The 20,934-nt window shown below is 40.7% G+C and overlaps 4 non-coding genes across 4 annotated transcripts; 3 read left to right on the forward strand and 1 right to left on the reverse strand.

Moving 5' to 3' along the window:
• Positions 1-633: 633 nt before the first annotated feature.
• Positions 634-707, forward strand: TRNAT-AGU (transfer RNA threonine (anticodon AGU)). Its single transcript has one exon. It is a non-coding gene; the product is annotated as a tRNA-Thr (tRNA).
• Positions 708-3,983: 3,276 nt separating this feature from the next.
• On the forward strand, positions 3,984-4,057 carry TRNAT-AGU (transfer RNA threonine (anticodon AGU)). Its single transcript has one exon. It is a non-coding gene; the product is annotated as a tRNA-Thr (tRNA).
• A 10,856-nt stretch (positions 4,058-14,913) lies between these two features.
• On the forward strand, positions 14,914-14,987 carry TRNAT-AGU (transfer RNA threonine (anticodon AGU)). Its single transcript has one exon. It is a non-coding gene; the product is annotated as a tRNA-Thr (tRNA).
• Positions 14,988-20,607: 5,620 nt separating this feature from the next.
• TRNAN-AUU (transfer RNA asparagine (anticodon AUU)) lies at positions 20,608-20,680 on the reverse strand. Its single transcript has one exon. It is a non-coding gene; the product is annotated as a tRNA-Asn (tRNA).
• Between the last annotated feature and the right edge of the window lie 254 nt (positions 20,681-20,934).

Raw genomic sequence — 20,934 nt, forward strand, 5'->3', positions numbered from 1 at the left:
AGAGTCATATTGCCCAAGGTTGCGATGCCATCAGAAATAGCAAATATTAGAATGAGCAATTCATATTTCCTGCTTAATTTTTTGTAAAAGAAGCAAAGGTACGCCTGAACAGGGACTTGAACCCTGGACCCTCAGATTAAAAGTCTGATGCTCTACCGACTGAGCTATCCAAGCACAGGGATCACTGCCCATTTGAAACTTGATTTTCACTCTACAGCACCTCCATACAATGCTACCTCACTGGTCAATAAAGGAAATGAATTACTAGTGCATTACACACATTTTGACACTGGAGACATAACTTTTTTCAGTCATTCCGTATCCAGATATAGAGATTTGCAGCATGTAGGACTTTAATGGTCACCCACCCCACGGATTTGAATGTTTTGCCACATTCATGAGTGCAAACTTGCTTCCCAGTAAAGACGTACATGTGCTCCTCAATGCACACACTGGGCAATGCAGTCCGCTCAAAATCGACGATTAATGACATGCTCGTTTTGTGCAATGGAGTTTCAGTCAATTGGATAACATTTTGAAAAGTTATATTGCAACAGAAGCCCAGCCTTAAAAAAAGTGGATTTCACTTCTAAATGATTACATGAGGAAGGAAAGGAGACCAGATGCAAAAAAGGTGCTGTGGCTTAGTTGGTTAAAGCGCCTGTCTAGTAAACAGGAGGTCCTGAGTTCGAATCTCAGCAGCGCCTCTCTGCTTTTTTTTTTCGACCAATCTGTCTCCCCAATATTAAAACTTTGTACAAAGATTGCTATTTCATGCTATTTAGAAGCACAGTCAGGCTTGAAATGTTGGCAAAGCATCCAAGAACTCTGGACTCCACTACCTTAGAGTCATATTGCCCAAGGTTGCGATGCCATCAGAAATAGCAAATATTAGAATGAGCAACTCATATTTCCTGCTTAATTTTTTGTAAAAGAAGCACCGAACCCTGGACCCTCAGATTAAAAGTCTGATGCTCTACCGACTGAGCTATCCAGGCACAGGGATCACTGCCCATTTGAAACTTGATTTTCACTCTACAGCACCTCCATACATGGCTACCTCACTGGTCAATAAAGGGAATGAATTACTAGTGCATTACACACATTTTGACACTGGAGACATAACTTTTTCAGTCATTCCGTATCCAGATATAGAGATTTGCAGCATCTAGGACTTTAATGGTCACCCACTTACGGATTTGAATGTTTTGCCACATTCATGAGTGCAAACTTGCTCCCCAGTAAAGACGAACATGTGCTCCTCAATGCACACACTGGGCAATGCAGTCCACTCTAAATCAATGATTAATGACATGCTCGTTTTGTGCAATGGAGTTTCAGTCAATTGGAAAACATTTTGAAAAGTTATATTGCAACAGAAGCCCAGCCTTAAAAAAGTGGATTTCACATCTAAATGATTACATGAGGAAGGAAAGGAGACCAGATGCAAAAAAGGTGCTGTGGCTTAGTTGGTCAAAGTGCCTGTCTAGTAAACAGGAGGTCCTGAGTTTGAATCTCAGCAGCGCCTTTCTGCTTTTTTTTCGACCAATCTGTCTCCCCAATATTAAAACTTTGTACAAAGATTGCTATTTCATGCTATTTAGAAGCACAGTCAGGCTTGAAATGTTGGCAAAGCATCCAAGAACTCTGGTCTCCACTACCTTAGAGTCATATTGCCCAAGGTTGCAATGCCATCAGAAATAGCAAATATTAGAATGAGCAATTCATATTTCCTGCTTAATTTTTTGTAAAAGAAGCAAAGGTACGCCTGAACAGGGACTTGAACCCTGGACCCTCAGATTAAATGTCTGATGCTCCACCGACTGAGCTAACCGGGAACAGCGATCACTGTTTGTCTGAAACTTAATTTTCACTCTACAGCATCTCCATACATGGCTACATCACTGGTCAATAAAGGGCATGAATTACTAGTGCATTACACACATTTTGACACTGGAGACATACCTTTTTTCAGTCATTCCGTATCCAGGTATAGAGATTTGCAGCATGTAGGACTTTAATGGTCACCCACCCCACGGATTTGAATGTTTTGCCACATTCATGAGTGCAAACTTGCTTCCCAGTAAAGACGTACATGTGCTCCATAATGCACACACTGGGCAATGCAGTCCACTCTAAATCGTCGATTACTGACATGCTCGTTTTGTGTAATGGAGTTTCAGTCAATTGGAAAACATTTTGAAAAGTTATATTGCAACAGAAGCCCAGCCTTAAAAAAAGTGGATTTCACTTCTAAATGATTACACGAGGAAGGAAAGGAGATCAGACGCAAAAAAGGGGCTGTGGCTTAGTTGGTTAAAGCGCCTGTCTAGGAAACAGGAGATCCTGAGTTTGAATCTCAGCAGCGCCTCTCTGCTTTTTTTTTTCAACCAATCTGTCTCCTCAATATTAAAACTTTGTACAAAGATTGCTATTTCATGCTATTTAGAAGCACAGTCATGCTTGAAATGTTGGCAAAGTATCCAAGAACTCTGGACTCCACTACCTCAGAGTCATATTGCCCAAGGTTGTGATGCCATCAGAAATAGCACACATTAGAATGAGCAATTCATATGTCCTGCTTAATTTTTTGTAAAAGAAGCAAAGGTACGCCTGAACAGGGACTTGAACCCTGGACCCTCAGATTAAAAGTCTAATGCTCTACCACTGAGCTATCCAGGCACATGGATCTCTACCTATTTGAAACTTGATTTTCACTCTACAGCACCTCCATACATGGCTACCTCACTGGTCAATAAAGGAAATTAATTACTAGTGCATTACATACATTTTGACACTGGAGACATAACTTTTTTCAGTCATTCCGTATCCAGATATAGAGATTTGCAGCATGTAGGACTTTAATGGTCACCCACCACACGGATTTGAATGTTTTGCCACATTCATGAGTGCAAACTTGCTCCCCAGTAAAGACGTACATGTGCTCCTCAATGCACACACTGGGCAATGCAGTCCACTCTAAATCGTCGATTATTGACATGCTCATTTTGTGCAATGGAGTTTCAGTCAATTGGAAAACATTTTGAAAAGTTATATTGCAACAGAAGCCCAGCCTTAAAAAAAGTGGATTTCACTTCTAAATGATTACATGAGGAAGGAAAGGAGACGAGATGCAAAAAAGGTGCTGTGGCTTGGTTGGGTAAAGCGCCTGTCTAGTAAACAGGAGATCCTGAGTTCGAATCTCAGCAGCGCCTCTCTGCTTTTTTTTCGACCAATCTGTCTCCCCAATATTAAAACTTTGTACAAAGATTGCTATTTCATGCTATTTAGAAGCACAGTCAGGCTTGAAATGTTGGCAAAGCATCCAAGAACTCTGGACTCCACTACCTTAGAGTCATATTGCCCAAGGTTGCGATGCCATCAGAAATAGCAAATATTAGAATGAGGAACTCATATTTCCTGCTTAATTTTTTGTAAAAGAAGTAAAGGTACACCCAAACAGGAACTTGAACCCTGGACCCTCAGATTAAAAGTCTGATGTTCTACCGACTGAGCCATCCAGGCACAGGGATCACTGACCATTTGAAACTTGATTTTCACTCTACAGCACCTCCATACATGGCTACCTCACTGGTCAATAAAGGAAATGAATTACTAGTGCATTACACACATTATGACACTGGAGACATGACGTTTTTCAGTCATTCCATATCCAGATATAGAGATTTGCAGCATCTAGGACTTTAATGGTCACCCACTCACGGATTTGAATGTTTTGCCACATTCATGAGTGTAAACTTGGTCCCCAGTAAAGACGAACATGTGCTCCTCAATTCACACTCTGGGCAATGCAGTCCGCTCTAAATCGACGATTAATGACATGCTCGTTTTGTGCAATGGAGTTTCAGTCAATTGGATAACATTTTGAAAAGTTATATTGCAACAGAAGCCCAGCCTTAAAAAAAGTGGATTTCACTTCTAAATGATTACATGAGGAAGGAAAGGAGACCAGATGCAAAAAAGGTGCTGTGGCTTAGTTGGTTAAAGCGCCTGTCTAGTAAACAGGAGGTCCTGAGTTCGAATCTCAGCAGCGCCTCTCTGCTTTTTTTTTTCGACCAATCTGTCTCCCCAATATTAAAACTTTGTACAAAGATTGCTATTTCATGCTATTTAGAAGCACAGTCAGGCTTGAAATGTTGGCAAAGCATCCAAGAACTCTGGACTCCACTACCTTAGAGTCATATTGCCCAAGGTTGCGATGCCATCAGAAATAGCAAATATTAGAATGAGCAACTCATATTTCCTGCTTAATTTTTTGTAAAAGAAGCACCGAACCCTGGACCCTCAGATTAAAAGTCTGATGCTCTACCGACTGAGCTATCCAGGCACAGGGATCACTGCCCATTTGAAACTTGATTTTCACTCTACAGCACCTCCATACATGGCTACCTCACTGGTCAATAAAGGGAATGAATTACTAGTGCATTACACACATTTTGACACTGGAGACATAACTTTTTCAGTCATTCCGTATCCAGATATAGAGATTTGCAGCATCTAGGACTTTAATGGTCACCCACTTACGGATTTGAATGTTTTGCCACATTCATGAGTGCAAACTTGCTCCCCAGTAAAGACGAACATGTGCTCCTCAATGCACACACTGGGCAATGCAGTCCACTCTAAATCAATGATTAATGACATGCTCGTTTTGTGCAATGGAGTTTCAGTCAATTGGAAAACATTTTGAAAAGTTATATTGCAACAGAAGCCCAGCCTTAAAAAAGTGGATTTCACATCTAAATGATTACATGAGGAAGGAAAGGAGACCAGATGCAAAAAAGGTGCTGTGGCTTAGTTGGTCAAAGTGCCTGTCTAGTAAACAGGAGGTCCTGAGTTTGAATCTCAGCAGCGCCTTTCTGCTTTTTTTTCGACCAATCTGTCTCCCCAATATTAAAACTTTGTACAAAGATTGCTATTTCATGCTATTTAGAAGCACAGTCAGGCTTGAAATGTTGGCAAAGCATCCAAGAACTCTGGTCTCCACTACCTTAGAGTCATATTGCCCAAGGTTGCAATGCCATCAGAAATAGCAAATATTAGAATGAGCAATTCATATTTCCTGCTTAATTTTTTGTAAAAGAAGCAAAGGTACGCCTGAACAGGGACTTGAACCCTGGACCCTCAGATTAAATGTCTGATGCTCCACCGACTGAGCTAACCGGGAACAGCGATCACTGTTTGTCTGAAACTTAATTTTCACTCTACAGCATCTCCATACATGGCTACATCACTGGTCAATAAAGGGCATGAATTACTAGTGCATTACACACATTTTGACACTGGAGACATACCTTTTTTCAGTCATTCCGTATCCAGGTATAGAGATTTGCAGCATGTAGGACTTTAATGGTCACCCACCCCACGGATTTGAATGTTTTGCCACATTCATGAGTGCAAACTTGCTTCCCAGTAAAGACGTACATGTGCTCCATAATGCACACACTGGGCAATGCAGTCCACTCTAAATCGTCGATTACTGACATGCTCGTTTTGTGTAATGGAGTTTCAGTCAATTGGAAAACATTTTGAAAAGTTATATTGCAACAGAAGCCCAGCCTTAAAAAAAGTGGATTTCACTTCTAAATGATTACACGAGGAAGGAAAGGAGATCAGACGCAAAAAAGGTGCTGTGGCTTAGTTGGTTAAAGCGCCTGTCTAGGAAACAGGAGATCCCGAGTTTGAATCTCAGCAGCGCCTCTCTGCTTTTTTTTTTCAACCAATCTGTCTCCTCAATATTAAAACTTTGTACAAAGATTGCTATTTCATGCTATTTAGAAGCACAGTCATGCTTGAAATGTTGGCAAAGTATCCAAGAACTCTGGACTCCACTACCTCAGAGTCATATTGCCCAAGGTTGTGATGCCATCAGAAATAGCACACATTAGAATGAGCAATTCATATGTCCTGCTTAATTTTTTGTAAAAGAAGCAAAGGTACGCCTGAACAGGGACTTGAACCCTGGACCCTCAGATTAAAAGTCTAATGCTCTACCACTGAGCTATCCAGGCACATGGATCTCTACCTATTTGAAACTTGATTTTCACTCTACAGCACCTCCATACATGGCTACCTCACTGGTCAATAAAGGAAATGAATTACTAGTGCATTACATACATTTTGACACTGGAGACATAACTTTTTTCAGTCATTCCGTATCCAGATATAGAGATTTGCAGCATGTAGGACTTTAATGGTCACCCACCACACGGATTTGAATGTTTTGCCACATTCATGAGTGCAAACTTGCTCCCCAGTAAAGACGTACATGTGCTCCTCAATGCACACACTGGGCAATGCAGTCCACTCTAAATCGTCGATTATTGACATGCTCATTTTGTGCAATGGAGTTTCAGTCAATTGGAAAACATTTTGAAAAGTTATATTGCAACAGAAGCCCAGCCTTAAAAAAAGTGGATTTCACTTCTAAATGATTACATGAGGAAGGAAAGGAGACGAGATGCAAAAAAGGTGCTGTGGCTTGGTTGGGTAAAGCGCCTGTCTAGTAAACAGGAGATCCTGAGTTCGAATCTCAGCAGCGCCTCTCTGCTTTTTTTTCGACCAATCTGTCTCCCCAATATTAAAACTTTGTACAAAGATTGCTATTTCATGCTATTTAGAAGCACAGTCAGGCTTGAAATGTTGGCAAAGCATCCAAGAACTCTGGACTCCACTACCTTAGAGTCATATTGCCCAAGGTTGCGATGCCATCAGAAATAGCAAATATTAGAATGAGGAACTCATATTTCCTGCTTAATTTTTTGTAAAAGAAGTAAAGGTACACCCAAACAGGAACTTGAACCCTGGACCCTAAGATTAAAAGTCTGATGCTCTACCGACTGAGCCATCCAGGCACAGGGATCACTGACCATTTGAAACTTGATTTTCACTCTACAGCACCTCCATACATGGCTACCTCACTGGTCAATAAAGGAAATGAATTACTAGTGCATTACACACATTATGACACTGGAGACATGACGTTTTTCAGTCATTCCATATCCAGATATAGAGATTTGCAGCATCTAGGACTTTAATGGTCACCCACTCACGGATTTGAATGTTTTGCCACATTCATGAGTGTAAACTTGCTCCCCAGTAAAGACGAACATGTGCTCCTCAATTCACACTCTGGGCAATGCAGTCCGCTCTAAATCGACGATTAATGACATGCTCGTTTTGTGCAATGGAGTTTCAGTCAATTGGAAAACATTTTGAAAAGTTATATTGCAACAGAAGCCCAGCCTTAAAAAAGTGGATTTCACTTCTAAATGATTACATGAGGAAGGAAAGGAGACCAGATGCAAAAAAGGAGCTGTGGCTTAGTTGGTTAAAGCGCCTGTCTAGTAAACAGGAGATCCTGAGTTCGAATATCAACAGCGCCTCTCTGCTTTTTTTTCAACCAATCTGTCTCCCCAATATTAAAACTTTGTACAAAGATTGCTATTTCATGCTATTTAGAAGCACAGTCAGGCTTGAAATGTTGGCAAAGCATCCAAGAACTCTGGACTCCACTACCTTAGAGTCATATTGCCCAAGGTTGCGTTGCCATCAGAAATAGCAAATATTAGAATGAGCAATTCATATTTCCTGCTTAATATTTTGTAAAAGAAGTAAAGGTACACCCAAACAGGAACTTGAACCCTGGACCCTCAGATTAAAAGTCTGATGCTCTACCAACTGAGCTATCCAGGCAGATGGATCTCTGCCTATCTGAAACTTGATTTTCACTCTACAGCACCTCCATACAGTGCTACCTCACTGGTCAATAAAGGAAATGAATTACTAGTGCATTACACACATTTTGACACTGGAGACATAACTTTTTTCAGTCATTCCGTATCCATATATAGAGATTTGCAGCATCTAGGACTTTAATGGTCACCCACTCACGGATTTGAATGTTTTGCCACATTCATGAGTGTAAACTTGCTCCCCAGTAAAGACGAACATGTGCTCCTCAATTCACACACTGGGCAATGCAGTCCGCTCTAAATCGACGATTAATGACATGCTCGTTTTGTGCAATGGAGTTTCAGTCAATTGGAAAACATTTTGAAAAGTTATATTGCAACAGAAGCCCAGCCTTAAAAAAAGTGGATTTCACTTCTAAATGATTACACGAGGAAGGCAAGGAGACCAGATGCAAAAAAGGTGCTGTGGCTTAGTTGGTTAAAGCGCCTGTCTAGTAAACAAGAGATCCTGAGTTTGAATCTCAGCAGCGCCTCTCTGCTTTTTTTTCGACCAATCTGTCTCCCCAATATTAAAACTTTGTACAAAGATTTCTATTTCATGCTATTTAGAAGCACAGTCTGGCTTGAAATGTTGGCCAAGCATCCAAGAACTCTGGACTCCACTACCTTAGAGTCATATTGCCCAAGGTTGCGATGCCATCAGAAATAGCACATATTAGAATGAGCAATTCGTATTTCCTGCTTAATTTTTTGTAAAAGAAGCAAAGGTACGCCTGAACAGGGACTTGAACCCTGGACCCTCAGATTAAAAGTCTGATGCTCTACCGACTGAGCTATCCAAGCACATGGATCACTGACTATTTGAAACTTGATTTTCACTCTACAGCACCTCCATACATGGCTACTTCACTGGTCAATAAAGGAAATGAATTACTAGTGCATTACACACATTTTGACACTGGAGACATAACTTTTTTCAGTCATTCCTTATCCAGATTTAGAGATTTGCAGCATCTAGGACTTTAATGGTCACCCACTTACGGATTTGAATGTTTTGCCACATTCATGAGTGCAAACCTGCTCCCCAGTAAAGACGAACATGTGCTCCTCAATGCACACACTGGGCAATGCAGTCCGGTCTAAATCGACGATTAATGACATGCTCGTTTTGTGCAATGGAGTTTCAGTCAATTGGAAAACATTTTGAAAAGTTATATTGCAACAGAAGCCCAGCATTAAAAAAAAGTGGATTTCACTTCTAAATGATTACATGAGGAAGGAAAGGAGACCAGATACAAAAAAGGTGCTGTGGCTTGGTTGGTTAAAGCGCCTGTCTAGTAAACAGGAGATCCTGAGTTCGAATCTCAGCAGCGCCTCTCTGCTTTTTTTTCGACCAATCTGTCTCCCCAATATTAAAACTTTGTACAAAGATTGCTATTTCATGCTATTTAGAAGCACAGTCAGGCTTGAAATGTTGGCAAAGCATCCAAGAACTCTGGACTCCACTACCTTAGAGTCATATTGCCCAAGGTTGCGATGCCATCAGAAATAGCAAATATTAGAATGAGCAATTCATATTTCCTGCTTAATATTTTGTAAAAGAAGTAAAGGTACACCCAAACAGGAACTTGAACCCTGGACCCTCAGATTAAAAGTCTGATGCTCTACCAACTGAGCTATCCAGGCAGATGGATCTCTGCCTATCTGAAACTTGATTTTCACTCTACAGCACCTCCATACATTGCTACCTCACTGGTCAATAAAGGAAATGAATTACTAGTGCATTACACACATTATGACACTGGAGACATGACGTTTTTCAGTCATTCCATATCCAGATATAGAGATTTGCAGCATCTAGGACTTTAATGGTCACCCACTCACGGATTTGAATGTTTTGCCACATTCATGAGTGTAAACTTGCTCCCCAGTAAAGACGAACATGTGCTCCTCAATTCACACTCTGGGCAATGCAGTCCGCTCTAAATCGACGATTAATGACATGCTCGTTTTGTGCAATGGAGTTTCAGTCAATTGGAAAACATTTTGAAAAGTTATATTGCAACAGAAGCCCAGCCTTAAAAAAGTGGATTTCACTTCTAAATGATTACATGAGGAAGGAAAGGAGACCAGATGCAAAAAAGGAGCTGTGGCTTAGTTGGTTAAAGCGCCTGTCTAGTAAACAGGAGATCCTGAGTTCGAATATCAACAGCGCCTCTCTGCTTTTTTTTCAACCAATCTGTCTCCCCAATATTAAAACTTTGTACAAAGATTGCTATTTCATGCTATTTAGAAGCACAGTCAGGCTTGAAATGTTGGCAAAGCATCCAAGAACTCTGGACTCCACTACCTTAGAGTCATATTGCCCAAGGTTGCGATGCCATCAGAAATAGCAAATATTAGAATGAGCAATTCATATTTCCTGCTTAATATTTTGTAAAAGAAGTAAAGGTACACCCAAACAGGAACTTGAACCCTGGACCCTCAGATTAAAAGTCTGATGCTCTACCAACTGAGCTATCCAGGCAGATGGATCTCTGCCTATCTGAAACTTGATTTTCACTCTACAGCACCTCCATACATTGCTACCTCACTGGTCAATAAAGGAAATGAATTACTAGTGCATTACACACATTTTGACACTGGAGACATAACTTTTTTCAGTCATTCCGTATCCAGATATAGAGATTTGCAGCATCTAGGACTTTAATGGTCACCCACTCACGGATTTGAATGTTTTGCCACATTCATGAGTGTAAACTTGCTCCCCAGTAAAGACGAACATGTGCTCCTCAATTCACACACTGGGCAATGCAGTCCGCTCTAAATCGACGATTAATGACATGCTCGTTTTGTGCAATGGAGTTTCAGTCAATTGGAAAACATTTTGAAAAGTTATATTGCAACAGAAGCCCAGCCTTAAAAAAAGTGGATTTCACTTCTAAATGATTACACGAGGAAGGAAAGGAGACCAGATGCAAAAAAGGTGCTGTGGCTTAGTTGGTTAAAGCGCCTGTCTAGTAAACAAGAGATCCTGAGTTTGAATCTCAGCAGCGCCTCTCTGCTTTTTTTTCGACCAATCTGTCTCCCCAATATTAAAACTTTGTACAAAGATTTCTATTTCATGCTATTTAGAAGCACAGTCAGGCTTGAAATGTTGGCAAAGCATCCAAGAACTCTGGACTCCACTACCTTAGAGTCATATTGCCCAAGGTTGCGATGCCATCAGAAATAGCACATATTAGAATGAGCAATTCGTATTTCCTGCTTAATTTTTTGTAAAAGAAGCAAAGGTACGCCTGAACAGGGACTTGAACCCTGGACCCTCAGATTAAAAGTCTGAGGCTCTACAGACTGAGAAATCCAGGCACATGGATTTCTACCTATTTGAAACTTGATTTTCACTCTACAGCACCTCCATACATGGCTACCTCACTGGTCAATAAAGGAAATGAATTACTAGTGCATTACACACATTTTGACACTGGAGACATAACTTTTTTCAGTCATTCCTTATCCAGATATAGAGATTTGCAGCATCTAGGACTTTAATGGTCACCCACTTACGGATTTGAATGTTTTGCCACATTCATGAGTGCAAACCTGCTCCCCAGTAAAGACGAACATGTGCTCCTCAATGCACACACTGGGCAATGCAGTCCGGTCTAAATCGACGATTAATTACATGCTCGTTTTGTGCAATGGAGTTTCAGTCAATTGGAAAACATTTTGAAAAGTTATATTGCAACAGAAGCCCAGCCTTAAAAAAAGTGGATTTCACTTCTAAATGATTACATGAGGAAGGAAAGGAGACCACTTGCTAAAAAGGTGCTGTGGCTTAGTTGGTTAAAGTGCCTGTCTAGTAAAAAGTAGATCCTGAGCTCGAATCTCAGGAGCGCCTCTCTGCTTTTTTTTCGACCAATCTGTCTCCCCAATATTAAAACTTTGTACAAAGATTGCTATTTCATGCTATTTAGAAGCACAGTCAGGCTTGAAATGTTGGCAAAGCATCCAAGAACTCTGGACTCCACTACCTTACAGTCATATTGCCCAAGGTTGCGATGCCATCAGAAATAGCACATATTAGAATGAGCAATTCATATTTCCTGCTTAATTTTTTGTAAAAGAAGCAAAGGTACGCCTGAACAGGGACTTGAACCCTGGACCCTCATATTAAAAGTCTGATGCTCTACCGACTGAGCTATCCAGGCACAGGGATCACTGCCCATTTGAAACTTGATTTTCACTCTACAGCACCTCCATACATGGCTACCTCACTGGTCAATAAAGGAAATGAATTACTAGTGCATTACACACATTTTGACACTGGAGACATAACTTTTTTCAGTCATTCCGTATCCAGATATAGAGATTTGCAGCATGTAGGACTTTAATGGTCACCCACCCCACAGATTTGAATGTTTTGCCACATTCATGAGTGCAAACTTGCTCCCCAGTAAAGACGTACATGTGCTCCTCAATGCACACACTGGGCAATGCAGTCCACTCTAAATCGTCGATTACTGACATGCTCGTTTTGTGCAATGGGGTTTCAGTCAATTGGAAAACATTTTGAAAAGTTATATTGCAACAGAAGCCCAGCCTTAAAAAAAGTGGATTTCACTTCTAAATGATTACACGAGGAAGGAAAGGAGACCAGATGCAAAAAAAGGTGCTTGGCTTAGTTGGTTAAAGCGCCTGTTTAGTAAACAGGAGGTCCTGAGTTCGAATCTCAGCAGCGCCTCTCTGCTTTTTTTTTTCGACCAATCTGTCTCCCCAATATTAAAACTTTGTACAAAGATTGCTATTTCATGCTATTTAGAAGCACAGTCAGGCTTGAAATGTTGGCAAAGCATCCAAGAACTCTGGACTCCACTACCTTAGAGTCATATTGCCCAAGGTTGCGATGCCATCAGAAATAGCACATATTAGAATGAGCAATTCATATTTCCTGCTTAATTTTTTGTAAAAGAAGCAAAGGTACGCCTGAACAGGGACTTGAACCCTGGACCCTCAGATTAAAAGTCTGATGCTCTACCGACTGAGCTATCCAGGCACAGGGATCACTGCCCATTTGAAACTTGATTTTCACTCTACAGCACCTCCATACATGGCTACCTCACTGGTCACTAAAGGAAATGAATTACTAGTGCATTACACACATTTTGACACTGGAGACATAACTTTTTTCAGTCATTCCGTATCCAGATATAGAGATTTGCAGCATGTAGGACTTTAATGGTCACCCACCCCACGGATTTGAATGTTTTGCCACATTCATGAGTGCAAACTTGCTCCCCAGTAAAGACGAACATGTGCTCCTCAATTCACACTCTGGGCAATGCAGTCCGCTCTAAATCGACGATTAATGACATGCTCGTTTTGTGCAATGGAGTTTCAGTCAATTGGAAAACATTTTGAAAAGTTATATTGCAACAGAAGCCCAGCCTTAAAAAAGTGGATTTCACTTCTAAATGATTACATGAGGAAAGAAAGGACACCAGATGCAAAAAAGGAGCTGTGGCTTAGTTGGTTAAAGCGCCTGTCTAGTAAACAGGAGATCCTGAGTTCGAATATCAACAGCGCCTCTCTGCTTTTTTTTTCAACCAATCTGTCTCCCCAATATTAAAACTTTGTACAAAGATTGCTATTTCATGCTATTTAGAAGCACAGTCAGGCTTGAAATGTTGGCAAAGCATCCAAGAACTCTGGACTCCACTACCTTAGAGTCATATTGCCCAAGGTTGCGATGCCATCAGAAATAGCAAATATTAGAATGAGCAATTCATATTTCCTGCTTAATATTTTGTAAAAGAAGTAAAGGTACACCCAAACAGGAACTTGAACCCTGGACCCTCAGATTAAAAGTCTGATGCTCTACCAACTGAGCTATCCAGGCAGATGGATCTCTGCCTATCTGAAACTTGATTTTCACTCTACAGCACCTCCATACATTGCTACCTCACTGGTCAATAAAGGAAATGAATTACTAGTGCATTACACACATGTTGACACTGGAGACATAACTTTTTTCAGTCATTCCGTATCCAGATATAGAGATTTGCAGCATCTAGGACTTTAATGGTCACCCACTCACGGATTTGAATGTTTTGCCACATTCATGAGTGTAAACTTGCTCCCCAGTTAAGACGAACATGTGCTCCTCAATTCACACACTGGGCAATGCAGTCCGCTCTAAATCGACGATTAATGACATGCTCGTTTTGTGCAATGGAGTTTCAGTCAATTGGAAAACATTTTGAAAAGTTATATTGCAACAGAAGCCCAGCCTTAAAAAAAGTGGATTTCACTTCTAAATGATTACACGAGGAAGGAAAGGAGACCAGATGCAAAAAAGGTGCTGTGGCTTAGTTGGTTAAAGCGCCTGTCTAGTAAACAAGAGATCCTGAGTTTGAATCTCAGCAGCGCCTCTCTGCTTTTTTTTCGACCAATCTGTCTCCCCAATATTAAAACTTTGTACAAAGATTTCTATTTCATGCTATTTAGAAGCACAGTCAGGCTTGAAATGTTGGCAAAGCATCCAAGAACTCTGGACTCCACTACCTTAGAGTCATATTGCCCAAGGTTGCGATGCCATCAGAAATAGCACATATTAGAATGAGCAATTCATATTTCCTGCTTAATTTTTTGTAAAAGAAGCACAGGTACGCCTGAACAGGGACTTGAACCCTAGGCCCTCAGATTAAAAGTCTGATGCTCTACCGACTGAGCTATCCAGGCACAAGGATCACTGCCTATTTGAAACTTGATTTTCACTCTACAGCACCTCCATACATGGCTACCTCACTGGTCAATAAAGGAAATTAATAACTAGTGCATTACACACTTTTTGACACTGGGGACATAACTTTTTTCAGTCATTCCGTATCCAGATATAGAGATTTGCAGCATCTAGGACTTTAATGGTCACCCACTTACGGATTTGAATGTTTTGCAACATTCATGAGTGCAAACTTGCTCCCCAGTAAAGACGAACATGTGCTCCTCAATGCACACACTGGGCAATGCAGTCCGCTCTAAATCGACGATTAATGACATGCTCGTTTTGTGCAATGGAGTTTCAGTCAATTGGAAAACATTTTGAAAAGTTATATTGCAACAGAAGCCCAGCCTTAAAAAAGTGGATTTCACTTCTAAATGATTACATGAGGAAGGAAAGGAGACCAGATGCAAAAAAGGTGCTGTGGCTTAGTTGGTTAAAGCGCCTGTCTAGTAAACAGGAGGTCCTGAGTTCGAATCTCAGCAGCGCCTCTCTGCTTTTTTTTCGACCAATCTGTCTCCCCAATATTAAAACTTTGTACAAAGATTGCTATTTCATGCTATTTAGAAGCACAGTAAGGCTTGAAATGTTGGCAAAGCATCCAAGAACTCTGGACTCCACTACCTTAGAGTCATATTGCCCAAGGTTGCGAAGCCATCAGAAATAGCAAATATTAGAATGAGCAATTCATATTTCCTGCTTAATTTTTTGTAAAAGAAGCAAAGGTACGCCTGAACAGGGACTTGAACCCTGGACCCTCAGATTAAAAGTCTGATGCTCTACCGACTGAGCTATCCAAGCACAGGGATCACTGCCCATTTGAAACTTGATTTTCACTCTACAGCACCTCCATACATTGCTACCTCACTGGTCAATAAAGGAAATGAATTACTAGTGCATTACACACATTTTGACACTGGAGACATAACTTTTTTCAGTCATTCCGTATCCAGATATAGAGATTTGCAGCATGCAGGACTTTAATGGTCACCCACCCCACGGATTTGAATGTTTTGCCACATTCATGAGTGCAAACTTGCTTCCCAGTAAAGACGTACATGTGGTCCTCAATGCACACACTGGGCAATGCAGTCCGCTCTAAATCGACGATTAATGACATGCTCGTTTTGTGCAATGGAGTTTCAGTCAATTGGAAAACATTTTGAAAAGTTATATTGCAACAGAAGCCCAGCCTTAAAAAAAGTGGATTTCACTTCTAAATGATTACATGAGGAAGGAAAGGATACCAGATGCAAAAAAGGTGCTGTGGCTTAGTTGGTTAAAGCGCCTGTCTAGTAAACAGGAGGTCCTGAGTTTGAATCTCAGCAGCGCCTCTCTGCTTTTTTTTTTCGACCAATCTGTCTCCCCAATATTAAAACTTTGTACAAAGATTGCTATTTCATGCTATTTAGAAGCACAGTCAGGCTTGAAATGTTGGCAAAGCATCCAAGAACTCTGGACTGCACTACCTTAGAGTCATATTGCCCAAGGTTGCGATGCCATCAGAAATAGCAAATATTAGAATGAGCAACTCATATTTCCTGCTTAATTTTTTGTAAAAGAAGCACCGAACCCTGGACCCTCAGATTAAAAGTCTGATGCTCTACCGACTGAGCTATCCAGGCACAGGGATCACTGCCCATTTGAAACTTGATTTTCACTCTACAGCACCTCCATACATGGCTACCTCACTGGTCAATAAAGGAAATGAATTACTAGTGCATTACACACATTTTGACACTGGAGACATAACTTTTTCAGTCATTCCGTATCCAGATATAGAGATTTGCAGCATCTAGGACTTTAATGGTCACCCACTTACGGATTTGAATGTTTTGCCACATTCATGAGTGCAAACTTGCTCCCCAGTAAAGACGAACATGTGCTCCTCAATGCACACACTGGGCAATGCAGTCCACTCTAAATCAATGATTAATGACATGCTCGTTTTGTGCAATGGAGTTTCAGTCAATTGGAAAACATTTTGAAAAGTTATATTGCAACAGAAGCCCAGCCTTAAAAAAGTGGATTTCACATCTAAATGATTACATGAGGAAGGAAAGGAGACCAGATGCAAAAAAGGTGCTGTGGCTTAGTTGGTCAAAGTGCCTGTCTAGTAAACAGGAGGTCCTGAGTTTGAATCTCAGCAGCGCCTTTCTGCTTTTTTTTCGACCAATCTGTCTCCCCAATATTAAAACTTTGTACAAAGATTGCTATTTCATGCTATTTAGAAGCACAGTCAGGCTTGAAATGTTGGCAAAGCATCCAAGAACTCTGGTCTCCACTACCTTAGAGTCATATTGCCCAAGGTTGCAATGCCATCAGAAATAGCAAATATTAGAATGAGCAATTCATATTTCCTGCTTAATTTTTTGTAAAAGAAGCAAAGGTACGCCTGAACAGGGACTTGAACCCTGGACCCTCAGATTAAAAGTCTGATGCTCTACCGACTGAGCTAACCGGGAACAGCGATCACTGTTTATCTGAAACTTAATTTTCACTCTACAGCATCTCCATACATGGCTACATCACTGGTCAATAAAGGGCATGAATTACTAGTGCATTACACACATTTTGACACTGGAGACATACCTTTTTTCAGTCATTCCGTATCCAGGTATAGAGATCTGCAGCATCTAGGACTTTAATGGTCACCCACTTACGGATTTGAATGTTTTGCCACATATATGAGTGCAAACTTTCTCCCCAGTAAAGACCTCCATGTGCTCCTCAATACACACACTGGGCAATGCAATCCGCTCTAAATCGCCGATTAATGAAAAGCTCGTTTTGTGCAATGGAGTTTCAGTCAATTGGAAAACATTTTGAAAAGTTATATTGTATAAGAAGCCCAGGCTTATTAAAAGTGGATTTCGCTTCTAAATGATTACATGAAGAAGGAAAGGCGACTAAAAGAAGTGAAAGTACAGCCGAACAGGGATTTGAACCCTGGACCCATAGATTAATAGTTTGATGCTCAACTAACTGAGCTATCCGGGCACATGGATCACTACAATTTTGAAATCTTTTTTTTCAGTCATTCCGTATCCAGATATAGAGATTTGCAGCATGTAGGACTTTAATGGTCACCCACCCCACGGATTTGAATGTTTTGCCACATTCATGAGTGCAAACTTGCTCCCCAGTTAAGACGTACATGTGCTCCTCAATGCACACACTGGGCAATGCAGTCCACTCTAAATCGTCGATTACTGACATGCTCGTTTTGTGCAATGGGGTTTCAGTCAATTGGAAAACATTTTGAAAAGTTATATTGCAACAGAAGCCCAGCCTTAAAAAAAGTGGATTCCACTTCTAAATGATTACATGAGGAAGGAAAGGAGATCAGATGCGAAAAAGGTGATGTGGCTTAGTTGGTTAAAGCGCCTGTCTAGTAAACAGGAGATCCTGAGTTCGAATCTCAGCATCGCCTCTCTGCTTTTTTTTCGACCAATCTGTCTCCCCAATATTAAAACTTTGTACAAAGATTGCTATTTCATGCTATTTAGAAGCACAGTAAGGCTTGAAAGGTTGGCAAAGCATCCAAGAACTCTGGACTCCACTACCTTAGAGTCATATTGCCCAAGGTTGCGATGCCATCAGAAATAGCACATATTAGAATGAGCAATTCATATTTCCTGCTTAATTTTTTGTAAAAGAAGCACAGGTACTCCTGAACAGGGATTTGAAGCCTGGACCCTCAGATTAAAAGACTGATGCTTTACCGACTGAGCTATCCAGGCACAAGCATCAGTGCCTATTTGAAACTTGATTTTCACTCTACAGCACCTCCATACATGGCCACCTCACTGGTCAATAAAGGAAATTAATTACTAGTGCATTACACACTTTTTGACACTGGAGACATAACTTTTTTCTGTCATTCTGTATCCAGATATAGAGATTTGCAGCATCTAGGACTTTAATGGTCACCCACTTACGGATTTGAATGTTTTGCAACATTCATGAGTGCAAACTTGCTCCCCAGTAAAGACGAACATGTGCTCCTCAATTCACACACTGGGCAATGCAGTCCGCTCTAAATCGACGAATAATGACATGCTCGTTTTGTGCAATGGAGTTTCAGTCAATTGGAAAACATTTTGAAAAGTTATATTGCAACAGAAGCCCAGGCTTAAAAAAAGTGGATTTCACTTCTAAATGATTACATGAGGAAGGAAAGGAGACCAGATGCAAAAAGGTGCTGTGGCTTAGTTGGTTAAAGCGCCTGTCTAGTAAACAGGAGATCCTGAGTCCGAATCCCAGCAGCGCCTCTCTGCTTTTTTTTCGACCAATCTGTCTCCCCAATATTAAAACTTTGTACAAAGATTGCTATTTCATGCTATTTAGAAGCACAGTCAGGCTTGAAATGTTCGCAAAGCATCCAAGAACTCTGGACTCCACTACCTTAGAGTCATATTGCCCAAGGTTGCGATGCCATCAGAAATAGCACATATTAGAATGAGCAATTCATATTTCCTGCTTAATTTTTTGTAAAAGAAGCAAAGGTATGCTCGAACAGGGACTTGAACCCTGGACCCTCAGATTAAAAGTCTGATGCTCTACCGACTGAGCTATCCAGGCACATGGATTTCTGCCTATTTCAAACTTCATTTTCACTCTACAGCACCACCATACATGGCTACTTCACTGGTCAATAAAGGAAATGAATTACTAGTGCATTACACACATTTTGACTCTGGAGACATAACTTTTTCAGTCATTCCGTATCCAGATATAGAGATTTGCAGCATCTAGGACTTTAATGGTCACCCACTTACGGATTTGAATGTTTTGCCACATTCATGAGTGAAAACTTGCTCCCCAGTAAAGACGTACATAAGCTCCTCAATGCACACACTGGGCAATGCAGTCCTCTCTAAATCATCGACTAATGATATGCTCGTTTTTTGCAATGGAGTTTCAGACAATTGGAAAACATTTTGAAAAGTTATATTGCAACAGAAGCCCAGCCTTAAAAAAAGTGGATTTCACTTCTAGATGCTTACATGAAGAAGGAAAGGCGACTAAAAGAAGTGAAAGTACAGCCGAACAGGGATTTGAACCCTGGACCCATAGATTCATAGTTTGATACTCAACTAACTGAACTATCCGGGCACATGGCTCACTACAATTTTGAAATCTGATGTTCACTCTACAGCATCTCCATACATGGCTACATCACTGGCAATAAAGGGCATGAATTACTGGTGCATTACACACATTTTGACACTGGAGACATAACTTTTTTCAGTCATTCCGTATCCAGGTATAGAGATTTGCCGCATCTAGGACTTTAATGGTCACCCATTTACGGATTTGAATGTTTTGCCACATTCATGAGTGCAAACTTGCTCCCCAGTAAAGGCGTACATGTGCTCCTCAATGAACACACTGGGCAATGCAGTCCACTCTAAATTGTCGATTAATGATATGCTTGTTTTGTGCAATGGAGTTTCAGTCAATTGGAAAACATTTTGAAAAGTTATATTGCAACAGAAGCCCAGCCTTAAAAAAGTGGATTTCACTTCTAAATGATTACATGAAGAAGGAAAGGCGACGAAAAGAAGTGAAGGAATACCCAAACAGGGACTTGAAACGTAGACCCTCAGATTAAACATCTGATGCTCTACCGACTGACTATCCGGGAACAGCGATCACTGTATATCTGAAACTTAATTTTCACTCTACAGCTTCTCCATACATGGCTACATCACTGATCAATAAAGGGCATGAATTACTAGTGCATTACACACATTTTGACACTGGAGACATAACTTTTTTCAGTCATTCCGTAACCAGATATAGAGATTTGCAGCATCTAGGACTTTAATGGTCACCCACTTACGGATTTGAATGTTTTGACACATTCATGAGTGAAAACTTGCTCCCCAGTAAAGACGTACATGTGCCCCTCAATGCACACACTGGGCAATGCAGTCAGCTCTAAATCGTCGATTAATGACATGCTCGTTTTGTGCAATGGAGTTTCAGACAATTGGAAAACATTTTGAAAAGTTATATTGCAACAGAAGCCCAGCCTTAAAAAAGTGGATTTCACTTCTAAATTATTACATGAAGAAGGAAAGGCGACTAAAAGAAGTGAAAGTACGCCCGAACAGGGATTTGAACCTTGGACCCTCAGATTAATAGTTTGATGCTCAACTAACTGAGCTATCCGGGCACATAAATTACTGCAATTTTGAAATTTGATTTTCACTCTACAGCATCTCCATACATGGCTACATCACTGGTCAATAAAAAGCATGAATTACTGCTGCATTACACACATTTTGACACTGGAGACATAACTTTTTTCAGTCATTCCCTATCCAGGTATAGAGATTTGCAGCATCTAGGACTTTAATGGTCACCCACTTACGGATTTGAATGTTTTGCCACTTTCATGAGTGCAAACTTGCTCCCCAGTAAAGACGT

Source organism: Ambystoma mexicanum, unplaced genomic scaffold (assembly GCF_040938575.1).
Source record: "Ambystoma mexicanum isolate Mex_15411 unplaced genomic scaffold, UKY_AmexF1_1 Mex_scaf1, whole genome shotgun sequence".
Lineage (NCBI taxonomy): Eukaryota > Metazoa > Chordata > Amphibia > Caudata > Ambystomatidae > Ambystoma > Ambystoma mexicanum.